This window comes from Copadichromis virginalis, linkage group LG3, assembly GCF_057382275.1.
Source record: "Copadichromis virginalis isolate Kocher_CV1m ecotype Utaka linkage group LG3, C_Virginalis_male_GT1.1, whole genome shotgun sequence".
Taxonomy (NCBI): domain Eukaryota; kingdom Metazoa; phylum Chordata; class Actinopteri; order Cichliformes; family Cichlidae; genus Copadichromis; species Copadichromis virginalis.
This window is the reverse complement of record NC_140620.1, coordinates 14,209,211-14,226,924: the sequence shown is the minus strand read 5'-3', so window position 1 is coordinate 14,226,924 and position 17,714 is coordinate 14,209,211. Positions and strand designations below refer to the sequence as shown.

The 17,714-nt window shown below is 40.8% G+C and overlaps 1 protein-coding gene and 2 long non-coding RNA genes across 4 annotated transcripts in view; 1 reads left to right on the top strand and 2 right to left on the bottom strand.

Annotated features, from left to right (window-relative positions):
- Positions 1–2,664: 2,664 nt before the first annotated feature.
- On the bottom strand, positions 2,665–3,600 carry LOC146712952 (uncharacterized). Its single transcript, XR_014917489.1, has 2 exons — positions 3,029–3,600; positions 2,665–2,935 (listed from the first exon to the last, which is right to left on the bottom strand). It is a non-coding gene; the product is annotated as an uncharacterized LOC146712952 (long non-coding RNA).
- Positions 3,601–8,966: 5,366 nt separating this feature from the next.
- LOC146712951 (uncharacterized) lies at positions 8,967–12,566 on the bottom strand. Of its 2 annotated transcripts, XR_014917469.1 has the most exons (9): positions 12,255–12,564; positions 12,040–12,129; positions 11,832–11,951; positions 11,606–11,755; positions 11,223–11,295; positions 10,848–10,959; positions 10,659–10,767; positions 10,503–10,573; positions 8,967–9,979 (listed from the first exon to the last, which is right to left on the bottom strand). It is a non-coding gene; the product is annotated as an uncharacterized LOC146712951 (long non-coding RNA). The 2 variants fall into 2 exon arrangements; XR_014917468.1 differs by having other exon boundaries at positions 11,223–11,755; positions 12,255–12,566.
- Positions 12,567–12,641: 75 nt separating this feature from the next.
- LOC146712950 (uncharacterized) overlaps positions 12,642–17,714 on the top strand; it is a 30,317-nt gene continuing 25,244 nt past the window's right edge. Inside the window, exon 1 of the mRNA XM_085445959.1 lies at positions 12,642–12,902. The gene's annotated coding sequence lies outside the window, so the exon portion shown is untranslated. The remainder of the gene's footprint in view (positions 12,903–17,714) is intronic.

Here is a 17,714-nt window from a genome sequence, read left to right as displayed (position 1 = left end):
TCGCGTGATCCTGGATCAGTCGGTTCCCCGAAGCTCATCCGGGACTTGCTGTCATAGCAACAGAGCCGTAAGCGTAAACCTGCTCGGGAGCAGGTTTACTTTATGTAAACAGGATTAGATCGCGGCCACGCAGGTATGTCCGCTTCATTTATACGAAAGCAACAGCGATATTTTTCCACTGTTTCACCATAAATAAATATTATCAATGTAACTAAAGATAATGCAGCACTTGATCCTTTTATTGATGTCACACAGATACATACAGGTCATTTCCTAAAAAAGGGAAATGTACTATTAACATTCTATTACATGTATGTGATTATTACAGATGTAATTCATATTTCAGAGTAGTAATTGTAAATTACTTCGTGTAATCAAGATGAGAGACCACGGCTATAAAAGCGAAGGTGGATTTGGGAAGCCTGTCGCAGCCATGTCCTGTCCGTATACGCGACCAACCCATTGCGGAAGGTGCAAGATTGATAAGGAGAGTCCTCAGAATTCAGCGTATATTGCGGAACAGACAGGATCCTTTAGCTCAGCGCGACAGTGTGCTCATAGAGAGATATCGATATTCCCGTGAGGGTATTATTTACTTAACCAACTTGTTGACGAGGGGGTGCAGGACCACCACCTGTCTTTTTTTGCTCTGCCCTTTTCTTGGTTGCTGTTATGAACAAACTAACAGAGTATTACAGGCCAGTATTACCTTGCCAAGAGACGCAAAGCAATCTAAGAGATAAATATTACCATTCTGTAGAATACTCCTGTATTCCACTTTTACTTGTTCCCATGTTCTTGTGGGTCCTGTTGTGGCTCTAATGTGAAAGGGGATATAATATAACATATTATAATATAATATAATGCCATATGATATTGGACAATATAGTGTCATATGATAGATCTACCCTACCGCCTACTGGTGTTGGCCAGAGGGGCCGATGGCGCGATATGGCAGCCTGGCTACAACCGTAGCTGCCTCCACCAGTGTGTGAATGTGGGAGTGAATGAATAGTGGTATCGTACAGCGCTTTGGGTGCCTTGGAAAGCGCTATATAAATCCAATCCATTATTATTATTATTATTAAATTACCTACGAGTTTGATTTGTCAGCAACTTTCTGCCAGCCCTCTCTCCTTGCTTTTGCAGCCTTTGCAGTGTTCCCTTGCGTTTTAATTAAACTCTGAAACTCCTGAAATCCCTCACTCATGAGTTCATGCTCTGCTGCCGGAAAATACCGAGCACGCCCCTTGGACATTTTCGCCGACCAATCAGCGGGTTGCCGATCAATGTTTCTACTATCGATGCGTAGCCCCTTTTACGACACCCAGTGATGTCACATTCCTGCGTCCAGCTGTAGTAATCGTCAACAGCAGGTGTGTTCGGGGAACCGGATTAGCGAGCTCACGGTTAGCGCGATGATTTGATCTTGGATGTGTCATTTGATCTTGGATGTAGTAAGCGACGTACGAAGAACGGGCCCCAGAACTCAACTGCCAGTTTAGTAAAACCAGAAGACGAGACACTGTGCAGTTCCCACAATCCTTTTAGTAAACCATCACTCATTCCTGCAGCCGCATCTGCAGCACCACCCATATCAGGAAGAACTTAATAATCCCTTATTAAGTGAAAACTAGAGATCACAGTAGTTTGAAGTAGTTTAAAAGGGTTGAAAACAGACCCCACTGAGTAGATATAAATATAAAAAGTACGAAATAAAGATGAACAAAGGGAAAGTTACAGTAGAAATTATCTTTAGAGTATTTGAAATTAATAATAGCAAGGATAACAATGAAACACAGTTGGCATGATGACCATGCCCAGCATGTATAAAATGAATATAAAGCAAATAATTCACACGAAAATATTTTAATAAAATAAATAAGGTATATTAAGGCTGTGTCACTGTTCAGCCAAGGACAGTGTGTGAAAAGGTAACTGTCTCCACCTTGGGAAAAGGATGATTCTGCAGGTCATCTGAAGCCCTTGATGGATACAAAATAAAATATAAATAATATATTATAATAGAACTGCCTGGTCCGCCATGCAACAGAGAGAACAAATGTGACCGCAGATTGGATGAATTCTAAATTATCTGTTTGCTGAATAAGATGATCCTAACTAACAAATTGGCTCAGTAGTAGTATAGTGGTACACGCTGATAAAATATTATAATATGCTATTGCTGTTATATAAGACAAAGAGGATAATATTAACAATGACATAATATTAATATGAAGAGGCACCTTAATCGGTTATGATGTGAGGTGGATAATTGTTAAGCAGTAGTCTGCATCAAGCTTAAGGTTTGCTGAAACTCAGTGTAATGACATGTGAGATGAAGACAATATGGAGAATAACTAAACTAATGAAGTGCATAGAGGCACTTGACCAGCTTGAAACCTATCATCCTAGAATGACACATTGCTGAGATATAGAGCACACCTATAATAACAACCAATAAGCAAAACCCTGTAGACAACAGCTAAAACTACAGGATTGAGAAGCTGAATTAAATATGTAGACACTGCTAAGCTGATGAGCATGTTACACATTTTCTTTTCTTTTTTGTTTCTTTAAGAGCAGAAGCTGCTGTAACACACCCAAAGAAAGACTCTAGGTCTGACCAACCGTCTCAGTCGTGGGCAAAAAGATGTCAGTCAATAAAATTCTAAAAGATAATTTATTGATGAAAAATATATCAAGAGATAAAAGATAAAACAGTCCAGTGTCCCACTTAAGAATTGTATAAAAACACACAGTCCCAAGGCCAGAGCCAGCTATGCCACACGGCCAAGTTGCACCCCACATGTTGCCTTTAACAGGGTTAGAAGTTGTCCTTGGAGACCCACCACCCTGCAAGCATATAGTCAGTGGTCACTCAAGCCTCTGCAACCCTGCTGCCTTTAGGCTGTGGCATATAATAGGCCCTGGCCTGCACAGAGAGACAAAACGACACACCTAATATAAAATTCATAGGGCAAAACCCGTCCATCCCAAACATATCTGATTTCATCACATTACATACCTGCACAGAGAGACAAAACAACACAGCAGTGTTTGTAGTGTGGGCTATAAGTAGACCGGTGTATCAGTGCAATCAAGTACACCTGCCTCTAATTAGTCCAACCTCATTCCAGCCATTGGCTCACCAAAAATGTGACACACACAAAACCACTCCCAACCCAGTGCAACTTCACACAATAATATGGAGCTGAATTAACACAGGCACATTAGTCTACCATGTTACAAGCTGCATGCTATTACAAGCCAACATATGCAGACTTCTGCCTTGTTCGGGTGGCAGCATTTTTCTTTTTTCTTTTGTGTCCTGACACGTTTTATGTTTTTTGTTTTTGTTTGATTATTTTGTTGGTTTTGGAAACGAATTTAAACGAACTTGTGACAATACTTGAGAGTCACAGTGACACATAGTGATTAGGCATATGATTGAAAAATGCCTAGGTTTAGAGCTGTGAGCTATGAGCTGTGAGCAATGCAAAGTTAAATATATATATGTATAAATGGGAAACAACCCTAACTTGAAAGTTTGAAATGTGTGAGATCCATGCATTGTTTGAAGAACTAGAAATTATCTAAAACTGCCTTAAGTGAAAATGTAGTGTTGCATCTTTTCTCCCAAACCAAGACGAACAAAAAAGAAGAAGCTTTCTGTAACTTCAAAATAAGGCTGACTGTTGACAATAGACTAAAACACAAATCCACAGGTGGCTATCAGGAACAGAGAGGCGAGCAAAGTCACAAACACCAAGGCTGCAGACAGCCACGCAGAAACAGCAGATAACATTGAGACAACGCCTGCTAGAACCGTGGAGAGGAAGGTCACTTCCCACGAGATTGTAGGAGTAGAGGACAAATTAGTTGTAAAGTCAGCTTCAGGCCACACAACTGTACAACAATTAACTGCCCTTTTAGAACTAGTACACACAGCAAGTGGCCGCAGGTGCTTTATTAAATGCATATATGACCCGTTGTGTCCAGTAAATTTGCTAGGTAGAGACGCTCTGACAAAACTTAAGATAGCAGTCATGCCATTCTTTTCTGGTATTACACCTGAGTGCCAGAAACCGACCGAGTATCACAACATTCTGAGATTTAAACAAACTCCAGGCCCAGATCCACCTTATGATCAGCAAGTGTGGAAGCTAGGAGAACAGCATTTGACCTTACAGCACAGGCCGAAATTGTGTAGGTTACGCAGTAACCACAGATAGTAAAATAATAGAAGCAAAACCACTTTCTTCTTCATGTCCTGCACAGAGCGCTGAGCTGATAGCTGTGATACGCGAAAGCTAAATACACAAAGACAAACTAATAAACATACATACAGACAGCCAGTATGTTTTCTCTGCTGTGCATCATTTTGCAAAAAATTTGGCATAACAGAGGAATGATTACACCAACTGACAAACCAGCATGCCAACCTCTTACAACGCCTACTGACTCTTTCATTACTACAGGCAACAATTTTGCTGACAGAGCAGCAAAATAGGCGGCACAACAGGCAAACATCACATTGATGGCAGTGAACACACATCAGATTCCACTGGATGTGTTGAAAAATGAACAAAAAGCAGCAAGCACAGCAGAGCAGGCAAAATGGCTAACACACGGTGCAGTTCTGACAAACGACTTAATGATGTGTTATGGCAAGCCAGTGCTGCCAAAATCGCTCCACAAAATGGCGGCATTAGTGACTCATGGCTGTACGCATTTGTCAACGGGGGGACTGACCAGTATTGTCAACTCTCTTTTCTACACTGTAAATTCTACACTGTAAATTTTGAAACCTCAGCAAAACAATTTGTCAGAACATGCATGACGTGTCAAAAATATAATGCTCAGGGAAACCTGAGACCACACAATCCATATGGACTTTATTGAGCTAAATGAATGCCAAGGGTAAAAATACACCCTAGTGGTTATAGATGTATTCTCAAAGTGGCCAGAAATCTACCCAGTGAAAAAGGCAGATACAATTTCAGTAGCAAAATGTATGTCTAAGTTGTAGGAAAATAAAGAGATGATTGTAAATGACGAAGAATGTAATGATGTCTATCAAGTGTCTTGCAGATCACAGCCCGGTGACTGGGTTCTGATCAAGGTGCTCCAAAGGAAAAACTGGAGCACACCCAGGTGGGAGGGGCCATACCAAGTCCTCCTCACTACACCGACCGCTTGCAAAATTGCGGAACGACCATCCTGGATCCATCAGAGTCACTGCAGGCGAGTCAGTGAAGCCATCTAAACACAGCTGACGGCAGGCTTGCCCACTTGTTGTGATCTCGCCCGGTGGAGGGGTCAGCTTTCCTGGCCGGGGGGTCTACTCGCGACAGGAGGGTGTGTCCCGTCGTCATGAGGTGGTGGCTCTTAACAACTGCAGCGGCCCTGACCATGGCCGGGCTCCTCATCTTTGCTTCCGTGAGGGACAATAAGTCACGCTATATGAAGAAAAGGCAGACACTGTATGACAAAGGAAAGTACACCAAGTTTCCCCATGGCTATGCCACTAATTTCTGGTGGCAGTTTATGAACACTACAGCTTACTTGAATAATAAAACTGACTGCTATGCAAATACATATACACTTTCTGCCCACCAAGGAACGAGAGGAAGTGTATGGACTGTTCACTCAACGAAACCTGTGCCAGTAACGCGACACTGATGAGCCTCAACTGTCGCTCCAACTACAGCTACCGAATGATACTACAAACAAAGACTCATTACCAGACAGGATGTGCACGGACGGCACCAAGCAGTAAAGGAACCAGAGTTTCGCATCTGAGGAGGAGTGAAATTCTTACAGAGCTTGATCCCCGGCATTGGAGTTGCCGAGGTGCGGGATCACGTGGAAATCAACCGATATGCTCTGCTACGACACATCAACTTAACTAAGGCCCTGGGAACGGCCTTAGCAGGAGAACAGCAGGCCATCAGAACGACGGTGCTGCAGAACAGACTGACACTAGACCTGCTAACAGCATCACAAGGAGGAGTTTGCAAGCTGATCGGGGAAACATGTTGCACTTTTATCCCTGATGGATACGAAACTGGAGGAGACATTTATGAAGCTTTGCAGAATTTGACCGCTCTGCAAAAATATGTCACTGACCACACACCTGGAGCAGCTACAGCACAAGGCTGGCTGGACTGGCTGTTCAGCGGTTCATGGCTGGCTGCTGTAGCAAAGCCATTTTTCCTTCTAGGTCTCATCATGATAGCACTGCTCATATTAGTGTTGTGTGTGTTGCCATGTCTAAGAGTAATGATTTCACAGATGATAACAACTACAATGACTGCTTATGTTGCCGTGCCTCAAGAAGACCAGCATCCCGTTGCAATTCTGTTAGAGGAGAACTTGTAATAACTGCTAATGAATGACGTGGTGATTAAAAATGACTTGTCAAGTGATCATGCACTGATTAAAACATTAGTAGGTTATGCAGGTTTTCATCCTTTTATTTTTTGAAGTTTTCATTTTAAATATGAAGTTTTCATCATTTTTCATATAAAGTTTTCAATTTAAGGTTTGCATCATTTTAAATATAAGGTTTTCATCCTTGTATTTTTTGAAGTTCTCATTTTACATATTAGGTTTTCATCATTTTTAAATACAAAGTTTTCATTTTAGTTTTCATCCTTTTATTTTTTGTAGTTTTCGTTTTAAAATATAAGGTTTTTATCTTTTATTTTTTGTAGTTGTATTATTTTTTCTTGTTTATTCCACTTGTTATTTCATTTACTATGATTTTCATTTACTATGTTTTTCTTTTTATTATTTTCTTTTGTTTTATTCTTTAGACCAGATGACTTCCATTTCTGCTATGCTGACATTTTGAAAATTAAAAAATTGCTTAAGATACTTAATAAATAACCTTCACAGACAATTGTTGTATACATTTAAAATAAGTTAAAACAGGAGGGAATGTTACAGGAAAAATGATTCTATGTTTCTTTACCTTCTTTTAAATGTACAAAGATGCCTTTTGTCTGCCCTCTGCCTATGGTTAGATTAGTTTAGAATGATCTTTTTAGACTTTCCCAGCAAACACATCTTGTTTCTGGGACATATTGTTTTAGATTGTTTTATCTTCCCTAGCTCTCTGCTGACGAGACTAGCACCATATATGGAGTTGTTTTATTTTATCTGTTTATTATTTGTTATCCTGTTCTCACTGTCTCTGTGCTCTGTGCCTATAAAAATTACCAAGCCACTGTGCATGGTGTGAGTTGTTCTTAGCAGCTCACCCGTGTACACGTTTGATAAAGAAAGTAACTTTGTCTCATTGTGTCTTTATTTCTCCTGGGTCTTTTACAGAGTTTTCCCCCAACAGGAGGTTTATCAGAGGAGGCGACTTGGCTGTTCTCCACTCACACAGAACAGGGTTCCTGTAGTTCATTAAAAACTCTGAAATGATCTTCAAGGACCAAAATATTTGATTTTTCTCAAAAACCTGCTGTGGGCATGACGTTTTTAGAGAGTGTGCATTGTGATTAACATCTCACACATTCCAATAAAGCAGATGTTCCTGCATTGCAACAGCGCTTTGCAGATGTGTTCTCCCCCCTACCCGTGTGCACGACTCTCATGGAGCACCACTTTGAAACGCAGCTGATTGGCAGATTCCCTTGTCTGCAGAGTCCAAAGACAAAAACCGCCTCCTCCACTCTGTGTGGTTCGTACCAATTCGTCACACTTCCGTTTGGCTTGTTTGAAGCCCCGCCATTTTTCAGAACCTCCTGTAGTGATAGCTGAGTCCTCACACTGCATATGCTGTTTCCTACCTGGATGATGTTGTCATTCATAGTGATACCTCAGTGGAGCATGTGCAGTGGTTGGTCACAGTCCCGGATTCCCTGAGGCAGGCAGGGCTGATGGCAAAACCGAAGAAGTGTGTGGTTGGATGGAGGGAGGTACAGAGTTTTTGGTACAATTTTGAGACCCCATTTGGAGGCTGATTACACCACAGCGACGTGATGAAGGCTGTCCCAATTCCAAATGCGGCCGGAAATGCGCACTTCATTTCCCCGGACTTGAAGGATGAGTCAGGTGTATCATTTGTGGCACAACATATCCCAGAATTCATAGCGCAGCCTTTACTGTGGCTAATTTTTTTTTTTTTTAAAAATAAGAAAACGGCAGATGGCAGAAGAGTAAACTTTTAAATGTAAGTATTGAATTTTCAGACCTCATCAGTTAACGCTGTCCATGCAGATATTATAGATTTGTAAATGATTACCTAACAATCTTGTCAACACAAAGTTCTTTATTGACAGGCAGTGGGGAGAGGGGACACTTGGGCAGTGCATTTACTGCATATAATGTGTTATCAGCCTTTTCATCTTTTCTCATTACCCACAGCTGCATCCACTTCTGTTGGGCTTAGGCTACTCACTAGGGCTGGGTATCATCACTGATTTCTATAATTGATTTGATTAAATTCAATTTTGACTCAGTAACTGTTTCAAAGTAACTGAGGATAAAACACAGACAAACAGCAAGCTAAGCGCTTTTAAATTTGGCATAATTTAAAAAAAAATGTATTAAACAGCAAAAATGAAGCTTTCTTTTTGCCGGAGAGGAACAAAAGCTGCAGCTCAGAATCAGTGAGATGTTGACTTTCTGCCCCGACGGCGTGTCTGTCAAGTTTCAGTGCTTCGTTTAAACTGTATGATACTTATGTATTTAATTTTATATGTGATAGAAGTGACAGATTTATAAAGCGAGGCAAATTATTGTGATGTCACAATTGCAGGATGATCTACTAACAGTGTGTTTTATATCTCTCTAAGAAGAAGCCACTTCAGTTCAGTAAAAATCAGCTTTCTGCTGAGAGCAGCACCAATTAGTGGCTCAACAATACAGAGTAAGCTCGTGATTCATGCAAGTGTTTCTCACTATCACAACCACAGCAAGAACAAGACAGGATTCTGTGGTAGATTTTGTACGTTACATTTGTGTCACTCGTTTAAATCTTCTTCTCCTGGAAGTAAAACTCTTACAAACACATATGTCATAACTTCAGTCACAAACTGACACTAAGTCTCTTCAGTAAATCCAGCAGCTTTTTAACATCAAAAGATGTCTTTGAGCTGCTGCAGATGTTAGTAAATCTGACCCTAAATGTTCCTTCTTCTTTAAAATTCAAACTTTGTAATGAAAGGATATTTTGAAAAGGCTGTTCTCGTTTATATGACCTCCATAAAACAACAGGGTTAGAACACATTGTGACGAAGTAAGATGTTTGTTTTGTAGTCCATCTTCTGCACAATGTAGTTTCAACAGGCGGACATCCGGTGTTCTGACAAACCATCCTACTTTGGCAAACCGTCCTACCAGTAGGATAATTTTACGCTGCCATATGACAAACTGCCCTACTTTGGCAAAATGTCCTACTGTATGTAATTTATGCACATTTCTGCTGCCAAACAATAATTCCAGCACAAATTTAAGTAGGTATGACGGTTTGCCACTTAACTTTGCCCATCAGAGTATGTTTGTAGCTGATATTCATAAAGCCAGTTCGGTTTGACACTTCTTTTTACCCATTAAAGTGTGCTTGTAGGTCACATTCACAAAGGTAGCATGTTTTGGCACGTAATTCTTCCCATCAGAATTATGCTTCTAGTTTATAATAACAACAGTAGCATGGTTTGGCACTTGTTTGTAGAAGCAGTCTGCATGCCAAGGTGCTTAAGTTATACAGCTGTCACCACTGAAGTGATTGGAACACCTGACTATATAAACTTTGACAATGAACTCACTCCATTATAGTTACAGTATATATTTACAGATACATATATTTCACATTTATAGATCCAACAGAACACAGGGAGAAAGAACTGAAAAAGAAACAGTGTACAAATTATGTACATTTGTTGCACAGGTACTTGACCAGGCTGCTCTCATATTGAACACATCCAAAATGTGACCATCTGGAACAAAACTCGCACTGCACCTGAAGAGGGAGAGGGGGGGGGGGGGGGGGGGGGTGTAAGTGTGTTAACCAACATTATGAATTTGATGAGAAAATAATTACTACAGTGGCTTGCAAAAGTTTCGGCCCCCGTGAACTTTTCCACATTTTGTCAGATTGCATTCACAAACATGAATCAATTTTATTGGAATTCCACGTGAAAGACCAATGTCTCTACCAGTCTCTAGCTGGTAGAGACACACCCTAAAAGACTGGCAGCTGTAATTGCAGATAAAGGTGGTTCTACAAAGTATTGACTCAGGGGGCTGAATAATTACGCACACCCCACTTTTCAGTTATTCATTTGTAAAAATTGCTTGGAATCATGTATGATTGTTGTTCCACTTCTCACGTGTACACCACTTTGTATTGGTCTTTCACGTGGAATTCCAATTAAAATTGATTTGTGTTTGTGGCTGTAATGTGACAAAATGTGGAAAAGTTCAAGGGGGCCGAATACTATTGCAAGCCACTGTATATTGCATTTGTGGTTTATTTGTTTTACCATTTAAATCATACTGGACTCAGGATCGGCTTCCAGCATGGAACAAACCACACAGTAGTCATCAGCATTACCTAGAAACACACTGACATTAAACCTAACAGTTTTAAACAAAACTGAAAGTGCTATTGCAATACAAAAGCACATGACTCAACTTACTTTGATGTTCTAGCAGTTCGCAAGCAATTTCAGTGCGGTGCAGCCCAATGGCTTCTGGAGTGGACAGCACCCTAGTAACCTCTCCACTCAGAAGGTAGTGTTTGGCAAACTGTAAAATATGTTACAGTAATTGCAATTGATTAACTTAATTCTAGTTAAATACGTTAAATACAATTGCTTATTAAATACCTTCAACACTAAAACTCCACAACTGCTGGAGTCCATCTGCTTGTTATGTGGCAGAGTCTCCATTTTCCAATCCACTCAGGACTCTTCCTTTCCTTTCATCTTCAGAAAATTCCTAATAAAAACAAAACAAGTTTTTAAAATGTAGCCAGCATTTTGCTCTAAATAAAAAGAAAAAAAAAACCCACAAACCAAACAACCTAAAACAGATAATTAATGAATGATGAATACCTCCAGTTACGCATAACTTTCCTTTCATAACAACCTTCATTTCCAAGAGGGTCTAACAGCAGTACAGATTGTGAGGAGATTTTGACTACCTAAAATAAAAATGAGCTACAAGCATAGTTTGATGGGTAAACGGGGCATAATATTTACCTGAATACACTGCAACGGTTGCACAGCAGTCAGTGGTTTCCCCAACTTTTTGACACTGGTCACATTCCTGAATCTTTAAGGTAAAAATATTTATGGAGTTCACGTAAATGTTCAACATTCTCATTTGTAAAAAACAAAAACACTTAATGACATATTCTCTAACGAACAAACTATTTAGCAACAATAGTTTGTGTGTGTGTCTTCAAATCTCTGCCAGGCCTACAGGTTATTACTGTAATATCACTAATTAACCATATTTATATATTTTGCAAGTGTACAGTTTCTCTTTTAACTGATATCAAAAAATTTGCTTATTTTAAACGCTATTTAACAACAGTACAAACAGTTAATACATAACCATGTTTTATGGTCAACTGTCATACCAAACCAGTAAAATCTGGAACACACTGCATTTAGCGTTTTGTGTGTGCCAGTGTGTCCTCCAATTGGAGATGAATGAAACTCATGAAATATCTTCCTGGCATCATCCATGGTTTTTACTACTCTTCTGGTTCCAACAAAGAGTTCTCCATCTGCAGTAAAACAATATATATTTAGAAATTAATTTAACCACATATGAGTTGTTAGTATTAACAATAAATTACTGACCCTTTTGTTTGAATTTTGAGGCATATCTTCTGAGGTTTTGCCTCTGAGCCTTGTCATATCCTGAAGGGTAGAAGCCCGCAGAAATGAACGCGTAAATCTCTTCCCACTTCTTCTCCATATCTACGAATGTCAGTAAACATTTTCTTATGAGCTTCAATATGTGCAGTTGACAATGCAAATAATTTAACTTATTAAACAACGAGATTACCGAAACAGCCTTAAAACACCGAAGCTGCGGACTCAAAAGTGTTGTGCAAATACCACGCGTCCAGTAACTTGACAGCGGACTTCACCGAATCTGCAAATTCGACAGTTTTGTGCAGAAAGCAGATAGCGACTTCACTTTAATATTGACAAACAATCACAAAGGCTTAAAAAATCAAGTATCAACGTCTATAAAAAGTACTAATACTTACTACTTACCTATTCTCCTGCAAATATGACAATTGAGTAGCGTGAAATCACAGCCGGATGCGCTTAGCTTCCCTTTTTGTGTTGTGCGCATGCGCGTACATGCTCAGGAACAACGGGTAGGACGGTTTACGGGGTAGGAGAAATTCCCAGAACACCGGTGTCACATTGTTACAGAGTGTAAGGCTGTTCCAATTCTCAGCATCGCTCCTCTCTTTCCCTGAGTCCTTATCAAATCTCCTTCCCACGATGACGTTTTCATCGAGGCCAAGGAAAAGTTTAGGAAAAGGAGATAGGCGCTACTTTTGAAATAACACCCCACGTGGTTACCTTGTGAAGCTCGGTCACGTGACCGCGCAGCAACAAATCACAGCAGAGCCGGAAAAGGAGGCGGAGCAAAGTGTCTGTGCAGGAGAGGAGAGTCGAACAGAGAGAGCTGCTTTTTCATGAAACGGGAGTAAAGTAGTGAACTTACAGGAACATATACCACTACCAACGTTTGGATCGATGTCTGCATCGATCTGCACACCCTTGTCTCCTGGATCGTAGCTGAGATCAGCGTGAACCACGTGGGTCTCTGCTCCCTCATCTGTTTCCTGTGTTTGGAAAGAGTTCCAGCTTCATCACGGAGTTTCTCTCGGTTTGTGGGCTCATCTAAAGGTAAGCACCGAGCTAACTTTAATGTGGGTTCAGTTTATGTTGAGTTTAGCTCTGTTGAGAATAATAGATTGTTTGGTATACACTGGAGTTAAACAGACTGTAGAGTTTGTGATTGCTTGCAACATTATGAAATGGCGGTTGCTAGGGAGTAAGAATACATATAGAAAAATAGTCTTGGAGTATGAACAAAAGGATGGGCTGCAGGCAGGGCTCTAGAGTGCGACCAAATTGGTCGCTAATGCGACCAAATTTTTCAATGGTGCGACTAAAAAAAATCTTTGGTCGCACTACAACAACAAAAAAAAATCTCCGCAACTCTCCGTGTGGTCAACAACAGACACACGTTATGCCCCTATCGTGGACTAAACCAATCAGAGATAGTCAGGGGCGGGACCTCTCTGATTGGTCGTGGTCCAGTTGAAAGTGCAGGTGGAGAGAGGGAGGTGAGTAGTTTGAATAAAGCGATATCGAATCATTAAATCCTGAATTGACTTTTAAATATAACGTTGTTTTGCCAGAAACGCCAGATTCTCAGATTAAACTATTTCAACATCCACCAAACATTAAGTGAGAGCAGGTACACGGATTCCACACAAAGACGTAAACACACACCCGACGCATCATCAATCAGTTTTGTCTCTTCGATCAAAGGAGCTTGCAAAGAAAAGCGTCTGGACTCCTATAAGTTGCTTGAAGACGTCTCACCTCTCATCCGAGAAGCTTCTTCAGTTCTTTGTCTTTCTCGCCTTTCTCACCTGACACGGCAGACGGACTGTCGGAGCTCAGTGATTCTGCTGCGTCGGGTCAGCTCTGTGTTTACGTCTCCAACCAAAATTGACCGAGGCAGCAGCAAAAGAAGCAGCAAACTAACTTCACATTTGATAAATGTCATCATGAATTCCCTCTGACATTTGCTGTTTTGCTTCCACCACGATAAAAATCACACTTCATGCACAGCTCTCTCTCTCTCTCTCTCTGTCAAGGGCATAGATTTGGCATGGACGGAAGGGACATGTCCCCACCAATATCCAGCGATTATTGAATTGTCCCCACCAATAATTTGATCTCTTTGAGTAAAGAAAAACAAACCTGATAGGAAAAAAAAAAAAAAAAAGATCTGTCATTGTCTCATTCACCCAGCGGTGCAGAAAAAGTTAAATTATGCTCTCTACTGGAGTGTAACAGGTATTACAATTAAATAACATGAGATATGCATTAAATTATTGTCTTGACAACTTTGGACCAGTATCAGAAAGTTCCAGGTAAGACCAGAGATGGGCAGTAACGCGTTACAATTAGCGTCCATCGTGCATGGGAAGAAAACTTCTTTTTACAGTGAAAAAAACCCCTAAACTTCCAAGCAAGCACCGAGTGCGCAACGACGTAATGGGAAATTCACAGAGAAACTCGCGGATTCTTCAACTGACCGCAGCACACCTGCACCAGGGTAAACCGCCGCCTACCGCAGTCCTGCTTTACAGGTGAAAATAGAGTAACAGGACCGCTGAGTTTTTGACTTTATTTATTTTCTGCTGTGTTTTACGTGCATCTATTTGAAAGAGTGAGTGTAAACACAAAAAATATTTTATTTTATGTGCTGGAATGTGCAGAAAATAGGTTTAAATGTTAAACTAATTTATTCAAGTCAGAGAATGTTGCATATAATTAAATCTTTGCTTGATGCATGAAGTTAAAAGATTAAAACTGATAAAACAAGTTAAAAAAAAGAGACTTTTCCATTTGATTACATTTTGTATGAAGGATTATGTAGAAAAAGTAGAATTGGGCTGAAAGATCTATCGCTTTATCACCTCTTCAGGTTGTAAATCGTGTTTTTAAAAAGTAACTAAGTAATTAATTACTTTTGAAAATAAGTAATCAGTAAAGTAACGGGATTACTTTTTGGGGGAAGTAATCAGTAATTAGTTACTGATTACTTTTTTCAAGTAACTTGACCAACACTGGGTAAAACTATGGAGCCTTGAAAGGATCAGCAGAGAAGGAACCACTCAATGATAGATAAGATGTGATTTGAATAGAAACTGTATTGAAAGTTGTAAAGTTTACAAACCCTGCCTGTCTAAAGCCGGCATCCTACAGTGCACAAACGCACATTAAAGGGCTTAAAAATAAAATCAAAACCAACATCCTCTTCAAGGAAATTCTCCAAAGAGTTTCAATTAAAGAGCTTCTGCTCCTGTTGCTCAGTGCACTTCTCTTTGGAAAGAGAAATTAGAGTTCCTTGTGTGTGTGTGTGTGTGTGTGTGTGTGTGTGTGTGTTTCTGTCCATTGGTTCTAACGCTACCCGGGTAGATGTTTAAAGTGTTAGTCTTATCTGTGTCAAGAAATGTAGTAATAGTCCTGAGGTTCGCGGAAGATGGATCCCACGGCTGGCCACACCGCACCCGGGTCCGTCAACAGTCACTCTCTTGGGATTGGCTCGCCACTTAACCCACAGGGTTCAGATCTCGAATGATCCTGTCCTGGTCAAAAACCAATCTATGCACACAGTTCAGAGTGCATACATTACTATTTTATCTATGCTTCTTCCATCACTCATCTTTTAGCCAAGTATTGCTCAAGTATAACAAATTATTTTAGTTATACAGCGTCTCAACCATCATGAAATAACTTGAGTTACATCACACAAGGTCTTAGTGCAACAGAAAATATACCTTATATTTACCATTTTTAAGAATAAATAAACTTGTAAGACTCTCCCATATTTATCCTTTTAACAGCTCGCTTTTAACTGTTCTTCTTTTTAAGATATTTCAACTTGAATTATTTCTCAGAAAAATATATCAACTTCTTTAAACATTAATACGTTCAACAGAGTAATGAGATCCCTCACATTTTATAATCACATTTTATGAACTTTTTGCATCTTTATCAAATGAGTTAACTTTTAAGTCAACAAAACTAAAAGCTGTGCATTTAAGCACTACATGACGATATTACTGCTTCTCCAACATTTTGGAAAGCTAACTAAATCAACTGAATCACAGTAATGTTAGAACACACAGAAATACACAGAAATCACTAAGCAGTAGCTTAATACTAGCGGTTAGCTGGGCACATTTTAATATATTCTTTAGCACTTAAAATTAAACATCTGTACATCAGTGATGTTACAGTACTTTAAACATAAATATCACAACTCCGATTGGTTGTTTTTAAACAGGAAATATATTAACAGCAGTCAACTACATGTCTTCATGGCGCTTACATTCATGTAGCATCCCTATCTAGTGGTGAGATAGCTCGCCCGGCTGACGCAGCTTCCCACGACCGTATTTCACAGATTTCAGATCCTAATAAATAGCCATCTGTTAACAGCTAGTATGTGAAGATAAATTGCGAATTTAACTTTTATTTCAGCTTTTCTTACCAGGATCTTCCAGCTAATTTGGCAGTTGCCTCTTGAGTAATGGCTTCCACAATAGGAAATGTTGACTAACAGAAAGTCATCTCAAGGCATACTCGCCTCCTAGCGGCGGGGAGGGAAAATTACACCTCCAACCTTATGCAGCAGCACAATCCACAAATCTGATGTGGGTTACAGGAGTCCTACCTCATGTGACAAATATGGCCAATGCGATTGGCTGTGCCTTTCAGGGAGCTTTGTTTAGTTTTAGCAGCGGCAAGCCTGCGCTGCGAGGACCTGCAAAAAGGACAGGACGGCAGCAACAAGGAAGAACCTGGATATACACTCAACAAAAATATAAACGCAACACCTTTGTTACTGCTCCCATTCCCCATGGGATGGACGTAGAGACCTAAAATTCATTCCAGATACACAATATAACCATCCCTCCCAAACAGTGGTCACAAATCAGTCCAAATGTGTGGTAGTGGGCACATCTGCTATATTGAGATAATCCATCCCACCTCACAGGTGTGCCACATCAGGATGCTGATCTGACATCATGAGTAGTGCACACCTCAGACTGCCCACAACAAAAGGCCACCCTGGAATGTGCAGTTTTGTCTCACAGCAAAATGCCACAGATGCCACAAGCAATGAGGGAGCGTGCAATTGGCATGCTGACAGCAGGAATGTCAACCAGATCTGTCGCCCGTGCATTGAATGTTCATTTCTCAACCATAAGCCGTCTCCACAGGCGTTTCAGAGAATATGGCAGCACATCCAACCGGCCTCACAACCGCAGACCTCGTGTAACCACACCAGCCCAGGACCTCCACATCCAGCAGGTTCACCTCCAAGATCGTCTGAGACCAGCCACCCAGACAGCTGCTGGAACAATTGGTTTGCACAACCAAACAATTTCTGCACAAACTGTCAGAAACCGTCTCAGGGACGCTCAACTGCATGCCCGTCGTCCTCATCTGGGTCTTGACCTGACTCCAGCTCGTCGCCGTAATAGACTTGTGTGGGCAAATGCTCACATTCGATGGCGTCTGGCACGTTGGAGAGGTGTGCACTTCACGGATGAATCATGGTTCACATTGTTCAGGGCAGATGGCAGCTGAGAATGTCCCAGTTCTTGCATGGCCAGCATACTCACCGGACATGTCACCCATTGAGCATGTTCGGGATGTGCTTGACCGGCGTATACGACAGCGTGTACCAGTTCCCACGAATATCCAACAACCTCGCACAGCCATTGAAGTGGAGTGGACCAACATTCCACAGGCCACAATTGACAATCTGATAGACTCCATGCGATGATGTGTTGCACTGCATGAGGCAAATGGTGGTCACACCAGATACTGACCGGTTCTGGGTCCCCAGACCCCCAATAGCTCAAAAAACTGCACATTCCAGGGTGGCCTTTTGTTGTGGGCAGT